The sequence below is a fragment of the Canis lupus genome, chromosome 34 (genome assembly GCF_003254725.2).
Source record: "Canis lupus dingo isolate Sandy chromosome 34, ASM325472v2, whole genome shotgun sequence".
In the NCBI taxonomy this organism is placed as follows: Eukaryota; Metazoa; Chordata; class Mammalia; order Carnivora; family Canidae; genus Canis; species Canis lupus.
This window is the reverse complement of record NC_064276.1, coordinates 22,764,505-22,784,610: the sequence shown is the minus strand read 5'-3', so window position 1 is coordinate 22,784,610 and position 20,106 is coordinate 22,764,505. Positions and strand designations below refer to the sequence as shown.

The 20,106-nt window shown below is 36.5% G+C and overlaps 1 long non-coding RNA gene across 1 annotated transcript in view; it reads right to left on the bottom strand.

Moving 5' to 3' along the window:
- LOC125754318 (uncharacterized) overlaps positions 1-19,782 on the bottom strand; it is a 42,790-nt gene extending 23,008 nt beyond the window's left edge. The window contains exon 1 of the long non-coding RNA XR_007408233.1: positions 19,561-19,782. This is a non-coding gene — a long non-coding RNA (uncharacterized LOC125754318). The remainder of the gene's footprint in view (positions 1-19,560) is intronic.
- Between the last annotated feature and the right edge of the window lie 324 nt (positions 19,783-20,106).

Here is a 20,106-nt window from a genome sequence, read left to right as displayed (position 1 = left end):
TTTAATTTTTTTTTACTTTTTAAAATTTTTGTGTGAATCTTAATGCAGCATATTCTCTAAGTTTTATGTGAGATGTTTATGTCTTTTATTTTTGAAAAGCATTTTTGCTGCACCTAAAGTTCTATTTTGATAGTTTCTTTTTCTTTCATCATTTTAAAGACTTTTTCACTGTCTTCTGACTTCCATTGTATCTGACGAGAACTTCTCATTCTCATGTTCCACTGTAGGAAAATCTTTTTTTTCTCTCGTTGCTTTTAAATGTTGCTTTTTAGCAGTTGATATGTGAAATACTGAGGTGTAGCTTTTTATGTTATAATAATGTACTCATTGTCCTGGGAGTTTTTGGAGCTTCCAAATCTGAAGATTGCTTGCTTGATTACATTTGAAAACTTTTATCCATTATTTCTTCAAATATTGTTCTATCTCAAGTTCTCTGCCCTCTTCTTATGGCATTCTATTAATACATATGCTTGAATCTTTATAGTTTCTAAAAGGTCATTTAGTCTTTGTCCATTTTCTTCTATAATTTGCATACTTCAGATTGGATGATTTCTATTGATTCATCTTTAAGTTCATTGTTACTTTCTTCCATTGGGTCCAATCTGCTTTAAGTCGTAATCAGTTATTTTTCAAAAAAAAATCACAAATATTGTATTTATCATTTCTAGATTTTCCATTTGTTTCTTTTGTACTGTTCTCAAATCTCTCCTGAAAGACTTCATTCATTTCTTCATTCACCCTACCTATATTTTCCTGTAGATTCTTCAATATATTTATCAGGTTATTTCAAAGCTCTTATCTAATAATTCCAACATATGGATTGTCTGCTATTCTCTTTTAATTTCCTGACCATTCTCATGTTATGGATCATATTCTCCTGTTTATTCACAACTTTTGTGACTTCTATGTTGATATTGTGTGCAAAAGAAAAGACAGGTGTAGAATATACATATCTCTCCAAAAGGTAGTGAACTTTCCTCTCTTAGGTAGTTAGACTAAGACTGATCAGTTTATTATTTAAAGCAGAAGCTGAACTGTTTATGAGAGTACTGTGACTTTAATCCCTCTACCAGGACTTGGAATTAGATCTCCAGACATTAAGGAAGTTCCCTCTTTTCAGCCCAGCCCTCAACTCCTTATGTCACAAAAAGGCCAATATTTTTTATGCTATTAGAAATTTCCTTAGTTGTAACTTTAGTTCGATTCATTTCAACTTTGTCTTTCGTTGCTTTAAAATTTTGCTTTCTTCTGTTGTGAACAATCTGTTTTTAATCATATTCAATGAATTATTTGAAAATTTGCTCAGGACTGTGAATAAATACTGCAAGATGGTAAGTTTCAAAAATGAAAGACCTTGAGAGTATGAAACTATACAAACGCTAGAGTTTCAGAATTCAATGCCTTGATGAGAATTTGGAAATTGCAAGACAGCAGCACTAGAAAGTAAAAGATATGAAAACCCTTCACTGTCACTGAAAGAGCATGAAATCTCCAGATAAATAAGAACAAAAATGTTCTTTAAATTCATTGAAAAGCAATGGACTCAAATATTTCAAAAATATAACAATAAATTCAAGAGGGATGATCTCAAGAAATAGAAGAGTGCTTTCATACCTGGTGTCAGGCTGGAGCTAAGAGGTTAGGCAAAGAAGCTAATTTGCCACAGAATAGTGTTGTAGATGAAGGGAAATCAGCCAAACTTTTGATTTGGCTATTCTCTGATATGCCAGAATTTATTCTGGAATAAATTTATTTATTTATTTATTTATTTATTTATTTATTTATTATTTATTATTTATTATAATAAATTTATTTATTTATAAATAAATTTATAGAATTTATTCTGGAAGAGCCCCCAGAGCAAAGATAACCCTTTCTTCTAAATTCTTCTCTTACATAGGGAATTTGTTAAGGAAACAGGCTAAAGGTGGAATGGGAAAGAAAGCATCATGCAATCTTTCAATCTTGTTGCAAAATCCTGGAGTCTTGAAAACTTGCAATCTCAAGGCCCTGTAGATTCTTTCAGTCTCCAGTCTCAGTGTCCTATTCTTATAGATTTGCAGTTTTGAGGTCTCACAATCTCAAGTTTTAGAATTATTAAGGTCTAGGGCAGCCCAGGTGGCTCAGTGGTTAAGCACTGCCTTCAGCCCAGGGTGTGATCCTGGAGACCCGGGATTGAGTCCCATGTGGGGCTCCCTGCATGAAGCCTCCTTCTCCCTCTGCCTGTGTCTCTGCCTCTCTCTCTCTCTCTCTCTCTCTCTCTTTCTCTCTGTCATGAATAAGTAAATAAAATCTTTAAAAAAAAAGAAATATTAAGGTCTAAAGTTTTCAAAGCCTTACAATTTTGAGATCTTGCAGTCTTGTTTTACCATAGATCCTACTGGGGGAAGAGTCCTGGAGTCATCTCAAATTGAACTCATCTCAAATAATTTTATTTCATTGCATAGAGAATATACCCCCCCCCCAAATTTCTGATATGATAATTTACTAAGTTATGCCTTGTGACCAACCATCTAACTATTCAAAACCTATATCTAGAATGTGAACTGGTGCAGCCACTCTGGAAAACTGTGTGGAGGTTCCTCAAAGAGTTAAAAATAGACCTGCCCTACGACCCAGCAATTGCACTGTTGGGGATTTACCCCAAAGATTCAGATGCAATGAAACGCCGGAACACCTGCACCCCGATGTTTCTAGCAGCAATGTCCACAATAGCCAAACTGTGGAAGGAGCCTCGGTGTCCATCGAAAGATGAATGGGTAAAGAAGATGTGGTTTATGTATACAATGGAATATTCCTCAGCCATCAGAAACGACAAATACCCACCATTTGCTTCAACGTGGATGGAACTGGAGGGTATTATGCTGAGTGAAGTAAGTCAATCGGAGAAGGACAAACAGCGTATGTTCTCATTCATTTGGGGAATATAAATAATAGTGAAAGGGAATATAAGGGAAGGGAGAAGAAATATGTGGGAAATCTCAGAAAGGGAGACAGAACATAAAGACTCCTAACTCTGGGAAACGAACTAGGGGTGGTGGAAGGGGAGGAGGGCGGGGGGTGGGGGTGAGTGGGTGACGGGCACTGAGGGAGACACTTGACGGGATGAGCACTGGGTGTTATTCTGTATGTTGGTAAATTGAACACCAATAAAAAATTATTTTATTAAAAAAAAACCTATATCTTTCTACACACATACTCACAAATGTGATATGTCTGTATCTTAAGTTTAAAACAATATAACTCTTAAATCAATATTAATAATTATATTCCTCTATATCCTCATCCACACATCCTTTAGTATATGTCATTCTACATATTCTCACTTGTGATATAATCCACTTCCATGTTTTTATTTATCAAACATATATATATAAAGATTTCATGTATTTATTCATGAGAAACACAGACAGGCAGGGACACAGGCAGAGGGAGAAGCAGACTCCCTGCAGGGAGCCTAATGTGAGACTCAATCCCAGGACCCCGGGATCAGGACCTGAGCCAAAGGCAGGTGGTCAACCACTGAACCACCCAGGCATATCCCAAACACATATCTTTAAACCACATCCCTTTCTTAAGCTTCATACTTACTTGTTTACTTAATCTGTCTACTTGAGTGTCACAAATACTTCAGATATTAAAAATGCAAAACTGAATTCTTCTACTATCTCCCCATTCCACCTAAAACTCACCCTTTTTTCTTTCTCATCATAGAGAATGGAATCATCCAGTTTCCCAGGACTAAATCCTGGACATTATCATAATTGACTCTTTTATCTCTCTTATCCTTACATCCAAATAATTACAGGGAACTATGATTTTTTTACCCTGTAAAGATACTTTGATGCCATCTACTTCTCTTTAATCTTTCTACCGCTAATAAGTCTCAGTGGAGCATTGAGGGACTCTTGATGGAGGCTAATTATTTGTTGTACATCCAGACAGATATTCTTTATATATTTGTTCAATAATTATGTGGAAAAGTGGAGAGTAGAGAAATAGGACCACTGGAGCTAGAGCTTTGCCTTTCTTTTGTTTTCTTAAACTATCATCTCTGACTACAAACTCACATACAGGTCAGCAAAACAAAATCTTAGCAGATAATAAGATTTGCCACCTAAAATGGCACATTGTCTTTCATCCATAGTCACTTGAATTTGCTGCTTTAGGATCTCTATCATCGTCGTAATTTTACCTAAAACATACTACTTTCTCCCAGAGAGAGGCTTTGATAATTATAAATTTCTATATTTTCTCAAATTTCCAAAAATGTTTTGTTACCCTGGTGATACTTTATTTGCCTCTTTAGGTTGGCACCCCCTCCCCCCAAAAAGCTTTCTTGTTGGCCCAGCCCTTTATCCCTGTCTCCCCATGATCCTGGCAGCAGCTACAGCATTTCACATGAAGTTTCACAACAGCTCCCTAACTGGTCTCTCTTCCAGTATGGCATCATGCTTCTTTCTACTACCTAGCACACCTACACAAACACAGTTTAGTTTCCATACTTCAGCCAGTATGACTGGGAAACACACATTTGATTATATCACTCTCATGCGTAATTTTTATAATGATTTTCTTTTTCTCAAACAAAAACAAAAGACCTACCAGATCCTAAATTTCCAACCTTATCTTTTAACATTCTCCATTGCACTATTTTCCAGGCAAAATGAACTTTTTTCTAAGTTACTAATATAACCAATCACTCATATATACTATATTATCTGGCCTTTTTCAAATGTGGTTTTCTTGTCCTGGAACATTCCTAAGAAATAGCAATTCTTTACTCATCATTCAGATACAAAATGAGACTTCATCTTTTTTGAGAAGTTTCTCTTAACTTCTAAAACCATCTCCCAACCCAATCTTCCCACTATCGTATACTTACCACATCATATATTAATCAGTTAACTGCCTCTTATTTCTTGTTGTAGATCATCAGCTCTGTGACCAAGATCCTAACAGGTACTCAATAAATATATTTTTCAAAAACATGAGTGAACATGTGTATAGAAAACTCTATCCCTAGGCCATGGCATGGTTCACTGATCAATTATTTTAAAACATTAAATAAACATTTATTGAACAATAACCAAGTGCTAGAAATGCTGAGATAAAACAGAGTCCTTTGAGCTATCACTGCTGTCAGAGGTAATTCCAAGAAAATCTGAGGTAGATCTGGTTCTTGAATAATAGAAATACAGGTTTTCTAAGGAGGAACAGAATATAGGAATGGGGAAGAATAAGAGGAAGAGAACACAGTTCTCATATTAGGAAATAATTGGACATTTATTTAACATTTCAAGAGCTAGGTTGATGTCAACGGCTTGCAAACATTGTCCGGTGTTAGTGAACAACTATCCAATGGGGTGAATAGAATTTCTGTTTGACTTGACACACAGCACTATTCTAATAGATAAAAGCTAAATAGGAGTTGTTTCAAATGACTTATATGAAGGTTAACTTACATTTTTGTGCCCCTTTTTCTATATCACAGTAATGACTGTGCCTCTTTGCTGTATTAGCTATTCAACATTTTCCCCAGACAGTACTTTTCTCATTCATCTTTTCCCCCTTGAGTTCCCAAGCAGGATGTTTGCTAATGCACAGCGCCATCTTCTGGCAGTAATTTGGAACCAACAGCAGATTTGCACAAAGATTGAGTCTTGTTTCCTGTGGAAAGACTTGTTTAGCCCTTGGTATGGGTAGATTTTTGCTGACTTAATGATATTAGGAAAAGCAAGCAAAACCCACTGTGGAAAAACCATCCCTTTTATTAGAGATGTAACTGTATGACTTGGATTATAGAGAAGGTGATGCCTTTGCTTTTGTGTATGCCATTACAAAATACATAATGAGTTATAATATATGCATTTGCAATATATGGTCAACAAATACTGAATGTTGATAGTACTCCTACTCTGACATCAGGAATAATATAAAATGTACTTGAGTCTGAGGAAAAAGCACTCACATGGAGTCAAAAAAATCTGTATTTCAGCTGTGTGAATTTGAACAAGTGCTTTCTTTTTTTGTGAGTCTCTGGTTCCTTATTCAATTTCTTCCAACTGTCTTAGGGTACTGTTCTGGGAATATAGTGTGATTGAAATTGATGTGAAAAATGTTAGTTAAAAGATAAACACATGAAGTGACATATTTAATAGTCATGGTTAGTTATTGACATTGGATTACAGCTTCAGGACACAATTCAGTCTGAGCTTTGATACCATTTCAAACAGAGATCACAGCTATAAAGTCTTATGGAATAGAGAAAAATGGAGCATAAAGATTATTAATAAGTTTCCTTGTGGTTTGATGAAAAACAGACAATCCATCTCTCCAAGGATAATATTCTCATTCCCTTGACTGCTACATTCAACAAGGATGGGTGGCGATTCAGTTAAGGAGCCTATCCTCTCCTGGAAAAAGATGGCTTCATCACAGAGTAGTCAAAAATCCTATGTGAGGGTCCACACATGGTCAGTACAGCTTTATCTTCTGCCTTTACCCTATGTCCATACAGATAGGACCCACAGGATACACTAGGGACAGCTCTTCATTTCATCCCTAGGCCACAACTGCACACACTGTTTTTAAGAATTACCTGTTAATGCACATTTTGTCCTTTTAAAAATGAAGGTTTGGGCAGGATTTATGCTTAGGGCTCTAGAGAATAATGAGTCTAGGTATTTTCTTTTACAGATGAGAAAACTGATAACCACAGTAGAAACAACAAAAAGTTCCTCCTGACACCACAAAGATGCTGGATAGGTAGGTACCCAGATACATTAAACTACCAAACGGTATTTTCTTTGTTTTGGTTTTAGAAGTACCAGGTATTGTCCTAGCTTTGTAGATCGTTTTATATATACTCCAAAAATGATTTTGATTATTGACTGTTAACATTATAAAATGATAGCATCTGATGACCAAATACCTACCTCTTGGCTTACAAACACAGAGCACAAACATGGATCAGAAGTTCTGTCAGTGGTGCAATATCCAGTGAAGTACTTGGATATCCATGGGAAAGAGGCAGCAGAGAAAGGTAAGCTGAGCTACATGAAATAAAGAAAGGCCAGTAAGGCTGAAAATGGAGTCTAGAGACAGGCGAATGAATGTTGGCCACCCACATAGATGTTTGCTATCATGAAAGTCAAGGAAGAGATAATCCAGTTAATGACCAAGTGTGTCAGCAGGCAGTGGCCAGGGGTCTGGGCCCAGGAATGCAATGGAACTCTTAGTTGTTAGGCAGCAAAACCAGAACCATGATGGCAGAAGTCAAAACAAACAACCCGGGACGCCTGGGTGGCTCAGCAGTTGAGCGTCTGCCTTCAACTCAGGGCACGATCTTGGACGCCGGGATGGAGTCTCGCATCGGGCTCCCTGCATGGAGCCTGCTTCTCCCTCTTCCTATGTCTCTGCCTCTCTCTCTCTCTCTGTCTCTCATGAATAAATAAATAAAATCTTCTCCATGAAGGACCGGGGATCTTGGCTGCTTATCAGAGGTGGAGTCATCTCCTCTTAATCTCTGCAAACTACCCCCACACAGTCTGCAGGACCCCTGAATTTGATTCTGAACTAGGAGCAACTCTTACAATCTCTGGCTCCAGACAGTGATGATCACAGTGGTTGCTAACCCTGACATACTTGACCTATTTGAGGGCAGAGCTGGAATTTTATTGATCAAGATCTAGAAGAAAGCTAGGGTCCTCAGGGATCAGGGGCAGAGAAGACCTTTATAGGTTCAGCAGCAGCCTTCTTCACTCAGGGCTCAACCCTCAATGGGCCAAACCATCATTGGACTGATTCCAGCTGGGGAAACAGATTGTGGTACTTTGGGGAATGATCTCATATGTCTCTGGAAGTTCTTCTTTTCTCCTTCCCTTTCCCCTTCCCCTTCCCCTTCCCCTTCCCCTTCCCTTCCCTTCCCCTTCTTCTTCTTCTTCTTCTTCTTCTTCTTCTTCTTCTTCTTCTTCTTCTTCTTCTTCTTCTTCTTCTTCTTCTTCTTTCTTCTTCAATTCTCTGTAATCATCTCTGTTTCTGAGTCTAAAGGCTGTAGAAGCCAAGCAGCAGACCAAGAAACAAGCTAGTAACTTACACATGCATTCAGGTTTGAGCATCCTGAATGCCACAAGTGCAAATTCTGGAAAAGAAACCTCTTTCTTTCAGGTGTTCTTAAATCTTATTCAACTTAGAAAAGGTATTCAATGGAGGCATCTAAATTTCACCTACAGGAAATAAGGAAAGCACATGATTGCTAGACACAGAAGAGCCCACTGCAAAGCATGAGCTTGAGCAGAGCCAAACACAGGGAGTCCTGGTCCTTCCTATCCTAGACAAAATGAAGACAATTACTTTTAAAGGTCAGTATGAGTGACACTCAGTCTGCATGGTTAGTTATTAACATTGGCAGCACGCTCAGGGCCCCACAGAGCATAGTGGATTTCTACTGTTGTTTAAATTACAACCTTGGGCCCTGTGTCAGACGGCAAGCCAAGGAGGATGGGGGCATCATAATAAGTAAAAGGAGGCTTGAAGCATGGCACAAAATTCCTCTGTTTCAGCTACTCATTTTGGAGACTTTGTTTAATGTTTAATGGGTATGGGTATAACTGATCATGTTAAGTCTTTATTTGCACAGATTTTAAAAGTGATGACTCAGCTGCCTGTCTGTTGACCCTGCTGGGGTAAATATTCCTGGTCAGTGACCTGGGAGCAGACTAACTCACTCACAATAGAAACTTTCTTCTTTAGATTGTTAAATGGCTTCTTAGGAAAACATGAAAATTTGAGCCTGATCTGGAATCACTCACTGTTATTAAGGATAATGTTGGGCTTGAAGTCAGGCAAGCATCCCAAGAAGAATCTAGGAGGAAACCTACTACTTTTTTTTTAGAATAACCTTTGGGCACTGTTAATTTTAAATTCTATTATACTCAAAAGACATTTATAAGAACCTATTCTCAAGATAAGCTGTAAGAATTAAACAACAAAACTGATGCGAGGAGTGCCTAGCAAAGCACTCAGAATACTGTGGCTAATATATATGTTAAAATACATATCTTTAAGGTAACACCTTTTTAAGTAGAAATTTTAGAAAATTCAAGTAGCATCACAGATAATAAAATCACCACCAATCTCATGTCACAAAGATAATCCCTCTTAACATTCTCAGCCATTTTTCCTCACGTAGTTATTATCATGAGAGAGATATAAATTATATTTTCCAACTGCTTCTTGGATGCTACTCCAGCTATCCCTGAGAGACTTGGTGAAAAGACTACTGAATCAAAGTTGGAAGACTCAGATTTTAGTCTAATTCTGCAGTGAACTAGCTTCTGACCTTGAGGGATTCTCTGAAGACCCCATAGTCTTCATCTTCACCTCTATAAATGTGCAGCTAGAGCAAGACAATCATTCATGGCCCTCTCCACTAAAAATGAACATTAGAAATAAAGTCTTATTTTCCTCTTTTTCTCTGTTTCAATATTTTCACCCTGGCATGCACAGATATAGAAAGGATTAAAACAGCTAACGTCAGAATTATGATTTCAAAAAACAAGAAGTAAAATTAATCTCATACACTTACATTTTTGATTAATGATCATGGATATATAGTTGTAAATATAGGTACACACGCACACACACACACACACACATTCTTGATAGTACTAGTCACCATTAGGTTAAAAAGATACTCAAATACAGACCTGACAATGTTTCAGCAATTAGTGAAGCTAAATCTAATTGGTCTCTTAAATTGTCTGTGAAAAATTGATGAGTTGTGCCTGCTTGGGCTCTGGGCTAAGGTCTAAATATCCTTGAGGAGACAGGAAAAAAAGAATAAGTGATTTACAGATAAGACCGGTAGGTTGGCACCAGGAGCTTTTGTTTTCTTAGGTCCAGTCCCTGGGAGAGGAGTGTGCCTCAGCAGGCACAAAGTGCTCCCCAAACAATGTTAGACACACGCCAAGTTGAAGCCCAGCCAGATTCCAGCTACCTCACTGAATTCCTGCTAGCCACCCATGGGCACACACAAAAGGCAGGTCCAGGTTACCACAGCCTCTCAGGTAAGGACCAAAGCTGCTATTTGTCATCATTAAATGAATGGGCCATTCTTCTTCCTCCTGTCCTCGAATCAATGGCAGTGAAACTTGCCTGGAAAAAAAGCGGGACAAAGAACAGCTCAAAATTAAGAGTGAACTCCCTTATCTCAACTGCTTCTACATCAGGAAACATGGCCAGGTTCTACTGCTTATTCTCTATGTCATCTTGAGTTATGTATTTTTCTAAATAGCTATACAAATATTAATGTCTGAATATGAAAGTAATGGTTATCTTTGTAGATAGTTTAGAAAAGCTAAAGTGTCTAAGAAAGAAATTAAGAAGCTTTCATAATCCATAACCCGGCCAAGACCATGATATCATTTTGGTGTATATTATTCTGATCATTTTTATGTGTGTGATGTAAGTATATGTAGCTTGAACACCAAGTGAGGTGTGGAGAATCACTGTTTCCATAATTTGTAACACACTTCACATTGTATTTCATAATTTTTTTCATTCAATAATACATCTATAGTCACTCAGAAATTGTAAAATTATAAAAATAATATCTTTCAGAGTTGGTATAAGTATTAAATAAATAAATGTGGAAGTTTCTACAATGGTACTTGACAAAGATAATCATTAATATTATGCTAATTTCTAATAATTAGAATCTAATCAACATGAAATTGTTTTTCCGTTTAAAATTTTCAAATCTATATCTGCAAAGAGGAGGAGGGAGAAGAGTTTTGCTGAGGATCAAAGGACTAAAACTCAGTGGCCTTAGAGTGGTTGATATTTTCTCTGATCCAGTCCTCAAGAGTAGGCCAGATTATAGCTGAGCAGAGTCCATTGGCAGAGAAATCATTAAATACTAACACAGCATGGGATGCCTGGGTGGCTCAGCGGTTGAGCATCTGCCTTCGGCCCAGGGCGTGATCTTGGGGTCCCGGGATTGAGTGCCACATCGGGCTCCCTGCATGGAGCCTGCTTCTCCCTCTGCCTATGTCTCTGCCTCTCTCTCTCTCCTTGTGTCTCTCATGAATAAATAAATAAAATCTTTTTTAAAAAATACTAACACAGCTCGTTCTGTTGTCTGGAAGCTTTAGTCATTAGGAAATTCTAATGTCAGGATCAAATTGTATCCTTATTTCAGCCCAGTGATCCTAGATCAGAGTATTTAACAATATTTTTAAAAATCTAATTTTCTTTGTTCAAGACTGTGCAGAAAATGTAGGACAGTAAGGCTCAGAACTGAAGTTATAGTCCTCTGTGTTCTGTCTAATAGAAAGGACTCTTATGCTCTGAATACTTTGCTTATATTTATGCAGCCTGATAGCTGAAAATTGTTGACTCAAATTAGATTTCTTGTTAATTAGAAGGTTAGAGTCTTCTGAAAACGACATCAACCTTGTGAACAATACTGTGTAAAGTGTTAAGTAACATGATTAGGTCCATGGTAGCAGAGGAAGAAAGAACATCTTGCAAAAGCCCACGATTAGTATAAGGTATCAGGCTACATAGATGTGTGAGCCTCTACATCACATGAAAGTTGTTCTAACAGGCTCAGAGTTGAGCATGTTACTCATTACTCTATTACTCAGTAATTATTTTCTATGTGTACTAAGCACTGTAACTAGAGCTTTTAATATATGCAATGCTATTTAATTACTTTCATTTAATTATCATAGTAATCATGCATTTTAAAGATGAGGTAAAATGAGACAATTGATATCCGTGTACTTAAACTTTAAATAACTTTGCCAAGACTACATAGCTAAAAAGCAGGAGCGCGGAGTCTTCAAAGTTCAGAGGTAATTATACTGTATCATAGCTGTAATTCTTCCATTTAAATTTAAATTTAATTCTTCCATTTAAATTTAAAGCCAATGTTGCATATATGCTATCATCCTTTCTATTTACACACACAGATAACTCTTTAGGATATACACAAAACATCAAAATGACAGGTATTTTCTCATCCTGACGATTGCCTTGACTTTGTAGGTCATTTCCTTGCCTGCAATAGCTCCTTTAAATGCATCCAATACACTCTGACAAGACTGATCTTTCCAAATCACAGGTCTGATCATAACTATTTTCTGTTTAAACAAACAAACAAATAAACTCATTGGATCCTTTTTACTTTTAGAAAAAAAATCTAGGGACACTTGAGTGGCTCAGTGGTTGAGCATCAGCCTTTGGCTCAGGTCGTGATCCCAGGGTCCTGGCTCCCCAGCAGAGAGCCTGGTTCTCCCTCTGCCTATGTCTCTGCCTCTCTTTCTCCCTGAATGAATAAATAATAAAATCATAAAAAAGAAAGAAAGAAAAGAGAAAAAAATATTCCATTGATTAGAATTCGACTCTGTAGTTCTTTAGTCCGGCCCTACTAGGCTTGCATTGTCCATCATGGACAGTCCTCAGTCCCCACTTATGTCACTACATCTCTCCCTTCTGTCTATGTGTGTGTGTGTTACAGGGGGCAATGGTCCTTTTTGTATGTAATGGATTATTTCTAATTTTTATTCATATATACTGTTTCACTATTGCTACCTTATCCAATTTCCTCTATTTTTTGCCTTCTCTGAAATGATTAAATATTGAAAAATATTTTTCCTCTATTTTTGTTTGTCAATTACATCTCTTTTTTTTGTCAATTACATCTTGTACACTTCCTGTTTTGAAGTTTTCCCTAGAGAGTACAGCATACATTCTTAACGAAGTCTAATATTGATAGATTATTTTAACTTCTTCTGCCTTATAACCAGGACCTTCAAGCCCTTTTTTCTATTTCTCCCAACTGCATTGTATACTATTATTTTAATTCTCCATTTATTTAAGTCTAACCAGATATTACATTTGCTGTTTTATATAGTCACTATTATGTTTGCTGTTTTATTTTATTTTATTTGTTTGCTGTTTTAAATAGCTAAATATTATCATGTTTACAGTAAATTTTGTTTTTACTGATTTAAACACTTTTTAGAATTATTTTAGGTGGGCTCAAATGAGAAAATCTGACAATACTAGACCAGCAATCCTCTGTGGAAACCATTCCCTAGAATAGAGTTAATTTTAAACCTTTAAGAAAGAACACGCCTCCAGTGGACCCAGTTACAACATTTTATTGGGTAAGTAGTTGAGGCTATAGCTCCTAATGTAACCACATGGAGCAAAATCATGACCAGTATCTCAATAGTTTGATATACCCTTCAATGTAAGATATGCCTTTAGCAAAGGGAGCTGTTGTAGAAGACGATATTCTCACCTGAACACATAGTCACAGGAAGGTTATGTTCCCTCACTCTTTCTCCAACCTGGCATCTGCTGGCCCACTGGGCCCCTTCAGTAACTTTCTATTCTCTCACCAGACCATGAGGAACCTTGCAGGTGCTATTCTGTGAACCCCTATGTTCCTACCCTAGGTTCATCTACTTGTCCTCTCCCTTCCTAATACTGATCTCTTCACATTATTCTTCTTACTGTGGGCCAACAGGTTTTAGATTATCTGATACTTTTCTATATACTTTTGAATTCTTCCTATCTAGCTGCAAGGGAAGTAGTGTGGGAAGGCAATGATCCTGACATTTGGCCTCCTCCATCTAGCTCTGTCTCCATTTTTTTCATATCCCATGAGGGCAGAAATGTCAAGCTATATATGTCTTTCTTTTGACATATTTTTTTTTATTTCTGTATATCTTTTTTCTTCCTAGGACACCAAGTCTCCAGGTTCAACATTAATAGTAAAATGGGTATCCTATTTACTGTTGAGATCTATAAGTATCTCTGAGTCCGGAAATAGGCTTATATGGGACAAAACCATTGCTTTAGGAGATCAAAAGAACGTGCCTCAATTATAGTGCTTGCATTTAAATTATTCGAAAGACACAAAATGAACTGAAACTTCATGTATGTATCCTGGTCAATAATACTATAAAAATGAGTAGAGAAGATGAGTCCTGTATTATTATATAGTTCACTAGAATCAAAGTTCACTTTCAAAATCTCTTGAAGATTTTCAGAATTATTGGCATTTCAATACCTAAATTTGTTTTCAATTCCAGGTTGAAGTTAAATACCTTAGAAATGTTTTAAAAAATTATGATGTGTTAAAAATGACATTAACTATTGGGTACCTTCCCTATTTACCACTTTCCCTTTCATATAATCTATTCAGCTATTGGCTGCTAGCATACAATGAGCGCTTGATACTGTTTATTTCAAATTCTTTAAAAGGATATTTATCTAGCAAAATAATAAATGTCCCATAAAATATTGGGCATCAAACTTAATATATAAGCACTGCCTTAAATTCCCTTCATGGTGTCATCTAATGTCCAAAGAGTGAATTAAACATGCAAGTATATTTATAAAATTTGGTGTGCTCATAACATTTTAGTTATAAATTATTGAATTTGGCTACAAAATTCTGACAACTATCAGTAGTTTCTAAATTTATTAGTTATCTCAAAGCTAGCACTGCCAACTCCAGTTGTAGATTAAATGTTCATTAAGACAAGTTTCCATCAATATCTTCTATATCAGGAGTCTGACCAATACGATAGAGAGGAAGGATGGGGCAGGCTGCATGATTGAGTATGATGTTGTTCATACAACATTCTAGTAAGTACTCCAAAAATTACCCCCACCAAAAAAAATTACCCAAAGATATTGTTTTTACTACACTATTAGGAGGAATCAACATGATTTTACATGATGATATAAGATACAATCACAAGACACAAGACCTTTATATAAAGGTGAAATTTATTTTATTTTTTTAATAAATTTATTTTTTATTGGTGTTACAATTTACCAACATACAGAATTACTACCCAGTGCTCATCCCATCAAGTGCCCCTCTCAGTGCCTGTCACCCATTCACCCCCACCCCCCGCCCTCCTCCCCTTCCACCACCCCTAGAAATCTCACAGAGGAAGACATAGACATGGCCAACATGCACATGAGAAAATGCTCTGCATCACTTGCCATCAGGGAAATACAAATCAAAACCACAATGAGATACCACCTCACACCAGTGAGAATGGGGAAAATTAACAAGGCAGGAAACCACAAATGTTGGAGAGGATGCGGAGAAAAGGGAACCCTCTTACACTGTTGGTGGGAATGTGAACTGGTGCAGCCACTCTGGAACACTGTGTGGAGGTTCCTCAAAGAGTTAAAAATAGACCTGCCCTACGACCCAGCAATTGCACTGCTGGGGATTTACCCCAAAGATTCAGATGCAGTGAAACGCCGGGACACCTGCACCCCGATGTTTCTAGCAGCAATGTCCACAATAGCCAAACTGTGGAAGGAGCCTCGGTGTTCAATGAAAGATGAATGGAGAAAGAAGCTGTGGTCTATGTATACAATGGAATATTCCTCAGCTATTAGAAACAACAAATACCCACGATTTGCTTCAACGTGGATGGAACTGGAGGGTATTATGCTGAGTGAAATAAGTCAATCGGAGAAGGACAAACATTATATGTTCTCATTCAATTGGGGAATATAAATAATAGTGAAAGGGAATATAAGGGAAGGGAGAAGAAATGTGTGGGAAATATCAGAAAGGGAGACAGAACATAAAGACTCCTAACTCTAGGTGAAATTTATTTTAGTGTTAAATCTAGATGTTTTATACCCGACAAAAGAAGCATAACATTTTGTAGCTTCTTCCTTTACTGCACCAAAGCAGCTAACTTATAGACTCTTAGCAGATTTAGAGGCAAATAGGTTCTTATAGCATTTAGTGGAATAATATTTTAAAACACTAAGATTTTGAAATTTCCTGTTGATTTGCACTCAAAAGCCATTCATTCATGGTCCCCTTTTCAATTGTTTTCCTCTATTTTAAAATCTATAAAATAAAAAAAATCCATTTCCTTTGCTTCTTTGAAGTTAAGCATGACCATGTAACACTCTTGGACAAAGACGCAAGAAGTTGTTTCTGGACTAGTTTCTAAGAAAGGTGTTTTTATAATTTTTTGTTTTATGTTTTAAATTCATACAAAATTGTTAGGATGTTTGTGTCAGTCCACCTCTCAGCTTTTCTGCCTTTTTTTTTCCTAGATAGTAGGTGTGATGCTGGGAATGTCACAACCATACTGTGATCATGAAATGAAGGCCATAGACTACTGATGGTGGATCAGGACAGTCTAGATCCCTGATGATAACTTGAGCAGCTGTTTCAGTGATGAATCCTTTCTTCTGAAATTCTTGATCCTTGAAAAAAAAAATCTTCTATTATAGCCATTGCTACTTATTGTTGTTGTCATTTTCTTCTAATATAATTGTGACTGATCTACTGACGCCACCATTCAGGTATCAGTAACAACTGTCTTCCTCTTCATAGTGAGACATATCAAAGGTTCTCAAACATTTTTTGTTCACAGAACTTATTGATGTGTTTGTGACTTCTTCATAATGCCCTAGACAAAGAAATATCTAGAACCCCCACCTATTGAAGTAGTTAGAGCCAAACAATTTAACAATTGTAATTCATGTGGTATCTACATTTCCCTCAAATATGTAAAATGAATCTATATGCCCCTGTGAATGGGCAGCAGTGTCCCAGAACACACAGGTACATGATTTGGGAACCATGTTCTGTTTTGCCTTGCTAAAGCAGGAAAGTGAACTTGGACCTTTTAAGCCCCATTGGCTAGAGTGGGGATTGGGTGCAATAGGGAACAAAGAAACATTTTAGGATAAGAAATGGATCTATATCTTCACTATAGTGTTACTTATTCAAGTTTTTAGAGATAATAAAATTCATAATATTGTACACATAGATTACTGAATATATTACATGAAAATATACTAATGATGGTAGCTAGGACTGATTGTCAAAGGAGGTGATAGTACCCAAAATGTCAATGCATACCAATCTGCAATGTGCTCCAAGTACAATCAGTAAATATGAAAGTAAGAATATGCACCAGAGCCAAAGACCTCACCAGCAAGAGGTCCTGAAGGTCCAAGTGAGTGCTTAGATTGTGTATAAGGGCTATGTGGATGTTTTGTCTCTTGATTCAGGTACTACTAATGTATGCACAGTACACCTTGGAGCCATGGAATCTGTGATGAGTCTTGATTTATATTCTGTTGACCACATCAGCATATTCTTGATATGTAACCAAACCCAGTGGTGACTCTCTGGGGATTTCAACAAGAACAGGCAAAAATTATTAACCTACTGTTACTGATTAAACAATGCTGATAAACTGGTACAAACCATCCTTAAACTTCTTGGACATCTGGTTATAAAATGATGGTATTAATTCATATATTCCATGCCTTGATCACAATTCAGTGTTATACAAGTACTTCACTAACACAGCTCAGGCCAATTCTGGGTCTGCTGGAATTGACTCTTACAACAACTGAATTAACCAAAAATAAACAAACAAAAAAACAAAGAAAAGACTGTGAACTGTAAATCACTATACAAACACAATGAGTTATAAAAGGTAATTCTTGTTTTGCACTGTTCCATGGTAATGGAGGACAATGACACCATACTGATATTCACAAGTTTCAGTTAATGTAGCATCAAGCAAAGACTACCTATAGTATGATTATAAAATCATTAAAATTATTTCTATAAGCCATGCAACAAAATCAATTACATTAATTGACTATATATTATAGTAATGTGAAAGGGTTAGTTAAAATTACCATGTTCAGTTATAGCTTGATCTTTGACTTAATTATAAATTGATTCCTTTTGTAGAGCAGGGAACATACAGAGTAAGTTGATCAATTACTCTTAAATATTAATTTCATCCTCTGTAACATATTTGCTATCTACAAGATAACAATCTTATCATGACTGAGAAAGAAAATGCATGTAGAGCACTGGGCGTATGGAGGCATTCAATAAATATTCATTACAAGGATGGCTTCACAAACACACAAACTATGCAGTCACATAGGGCCCAAAGCTCAATGTGGTCCAATATTTGATTTATTGTTCTGTAATCACTATCTTGAAAATCTAAATAATCTATGAACTTTGAATTTGTATCTTGTAAGTGATGTCCTAAGGCAACAATGAACTATAAAGAATACACATGCACTCTTTTCCATTGACAGGGGGTGTTGGTGATGCTGTGTGAGCACAGAATTCTGGTGGACTCAAGATACATGGGAATTTAGCAAGGCCAAAGTATGTACAAGATAAATGTGCTATGTCTTCAAATGAGTAAAAGTGATACTGACAACCCCCCAAAATCTTGCTTTGTAATCAAACCAAAACTTGATTTGAATGAATAAAGAAGTTAAGACAGGTTGTTGTGTTTTAAGACACATAGATGACCAAGAACCCCACCATATTTTTCTTACTTATGTTACTACCCTGTACTAGCCAATTGCCCTAAAAATAATGAAATAAAAGGAAAAAGAAACATTGTTAACACATAGTTCTTTTCAGTTTCAGTCCTTCCCTACTCAACAGTAAGCTAGAAGTAGAGTGTGTTGACAGGATGTGCAAGAACCAAGAAGCTATATAAAAGTACTTGAGTTAGTTTTGTGCAGCATTTCATTGTCCTAGCAAGAAAGAAATATTTGCACATGCACAAACTACAAATTACAAATTGTGTAATTTCAATGAATTCTACATACAATTCTAAATGATTATATATTGGCATTAAAATTGAAATTGTAGGGATCCCTGGGTGGCGCAGCGGTTTAGCGCCTGCCTTTGGCCTGGGGCGCGATCCTGGAGACCCGGGATCGAATCCCACGTCAGGCTCCCGGTGCATGGAGCCTGCTTCTCCCTCTGCCTGTGTCTCTGCCTCTCTCTCTCACTGTGTGCCTATCATAAATAATTAAAAATTTAAAAAAAATTGAAATTGTATGTACAGTAAAATACATACTAAAAATATAAAATTTTAATTTTCTTTACTTAGAATGACATAATATCAAAATTTTTTTAATTTTATTTATTTATTCATGAGATACACACACAGATTGAGGCAGAGACATAGGCAGAGGAAGAAGCAGGCTCCATGCAGGGAGCCTAATGTTGGACTCGATCCTGGGACTCCAGGATCATGCCCTGGGCCAAAGGCAGGCACTAAACCGCTGAGCCACCCAGGCATCCCAATATCAAATTTTTTAAAATATATATGACAAGTCAAGAAAAAAGCTGTGGAAGAAAGGAAAAATGTCAGTACTTTTGATAACACTTTCTCCCTGCTTTTTGAAAACACATTTTCATTTTGCACTCAGCACTATAAATTATGTAGCAGCCCCTGGGTAACTAATATTATTGCAGCAAGTATTCATGATAAAATACCTACCTCATGATGTGGGTGACAAATACTTGGATTCTTATAAATATACAGATCAAAAGGGCATCATTCATTCAATCCACATATCTTTTATTTATTTCTTAAAGGGAATCAAAAAATAGAATATAGAAAGAAATAGTGAATATCAACCCAACTAAAAATCTGAAAGAGAAGATTGCATTAGTAATTGTCAATAGCTTATTTTGTAACAAACCTGAAAAGTGGGTACTGGCTTGCAAGTACATTCTGGGAAATGGAAAGATTGGTGATTTCAGGTTTCCTTGGTGATAGGTCTTTCTTTTCAGATACATTGTCTTTGTAAAGGCAGAGTTGAAAGGTTTGAGTGCTATTTCCTCATTCTGTTGGCTTCAACTTTTTCATGGTACTAATATTTTGGAGGTCAGATGTGAAATGATAGTAAGGCAACATTCCAGAGAGTCTGAAAAAAACAGTGAAAACATGATTGAAGATATCACTTAACATATGTCCAGTATACAGACAGGTAAGAATTAAAATATCATATTTTTTGCTCAGTCTTTTTTTAGGAAAAAAAGAATATTCTGAGTATGAGTTTTTTTTTTATCTTTATAAAACACAAATTAATCCAGTGTGGATAAGTTTTTCTTTTCTTTACATGGCAAAAATCTTAATTATTGTATTCTCTTCAATGCAGGTATTAGAATCATTAATTTTTCTAATAGAAAATTAAGTTTTTCTTGGGAGGCCTGGGTGGCTCAGCGGTTGAGCATCTGCCTCTGGC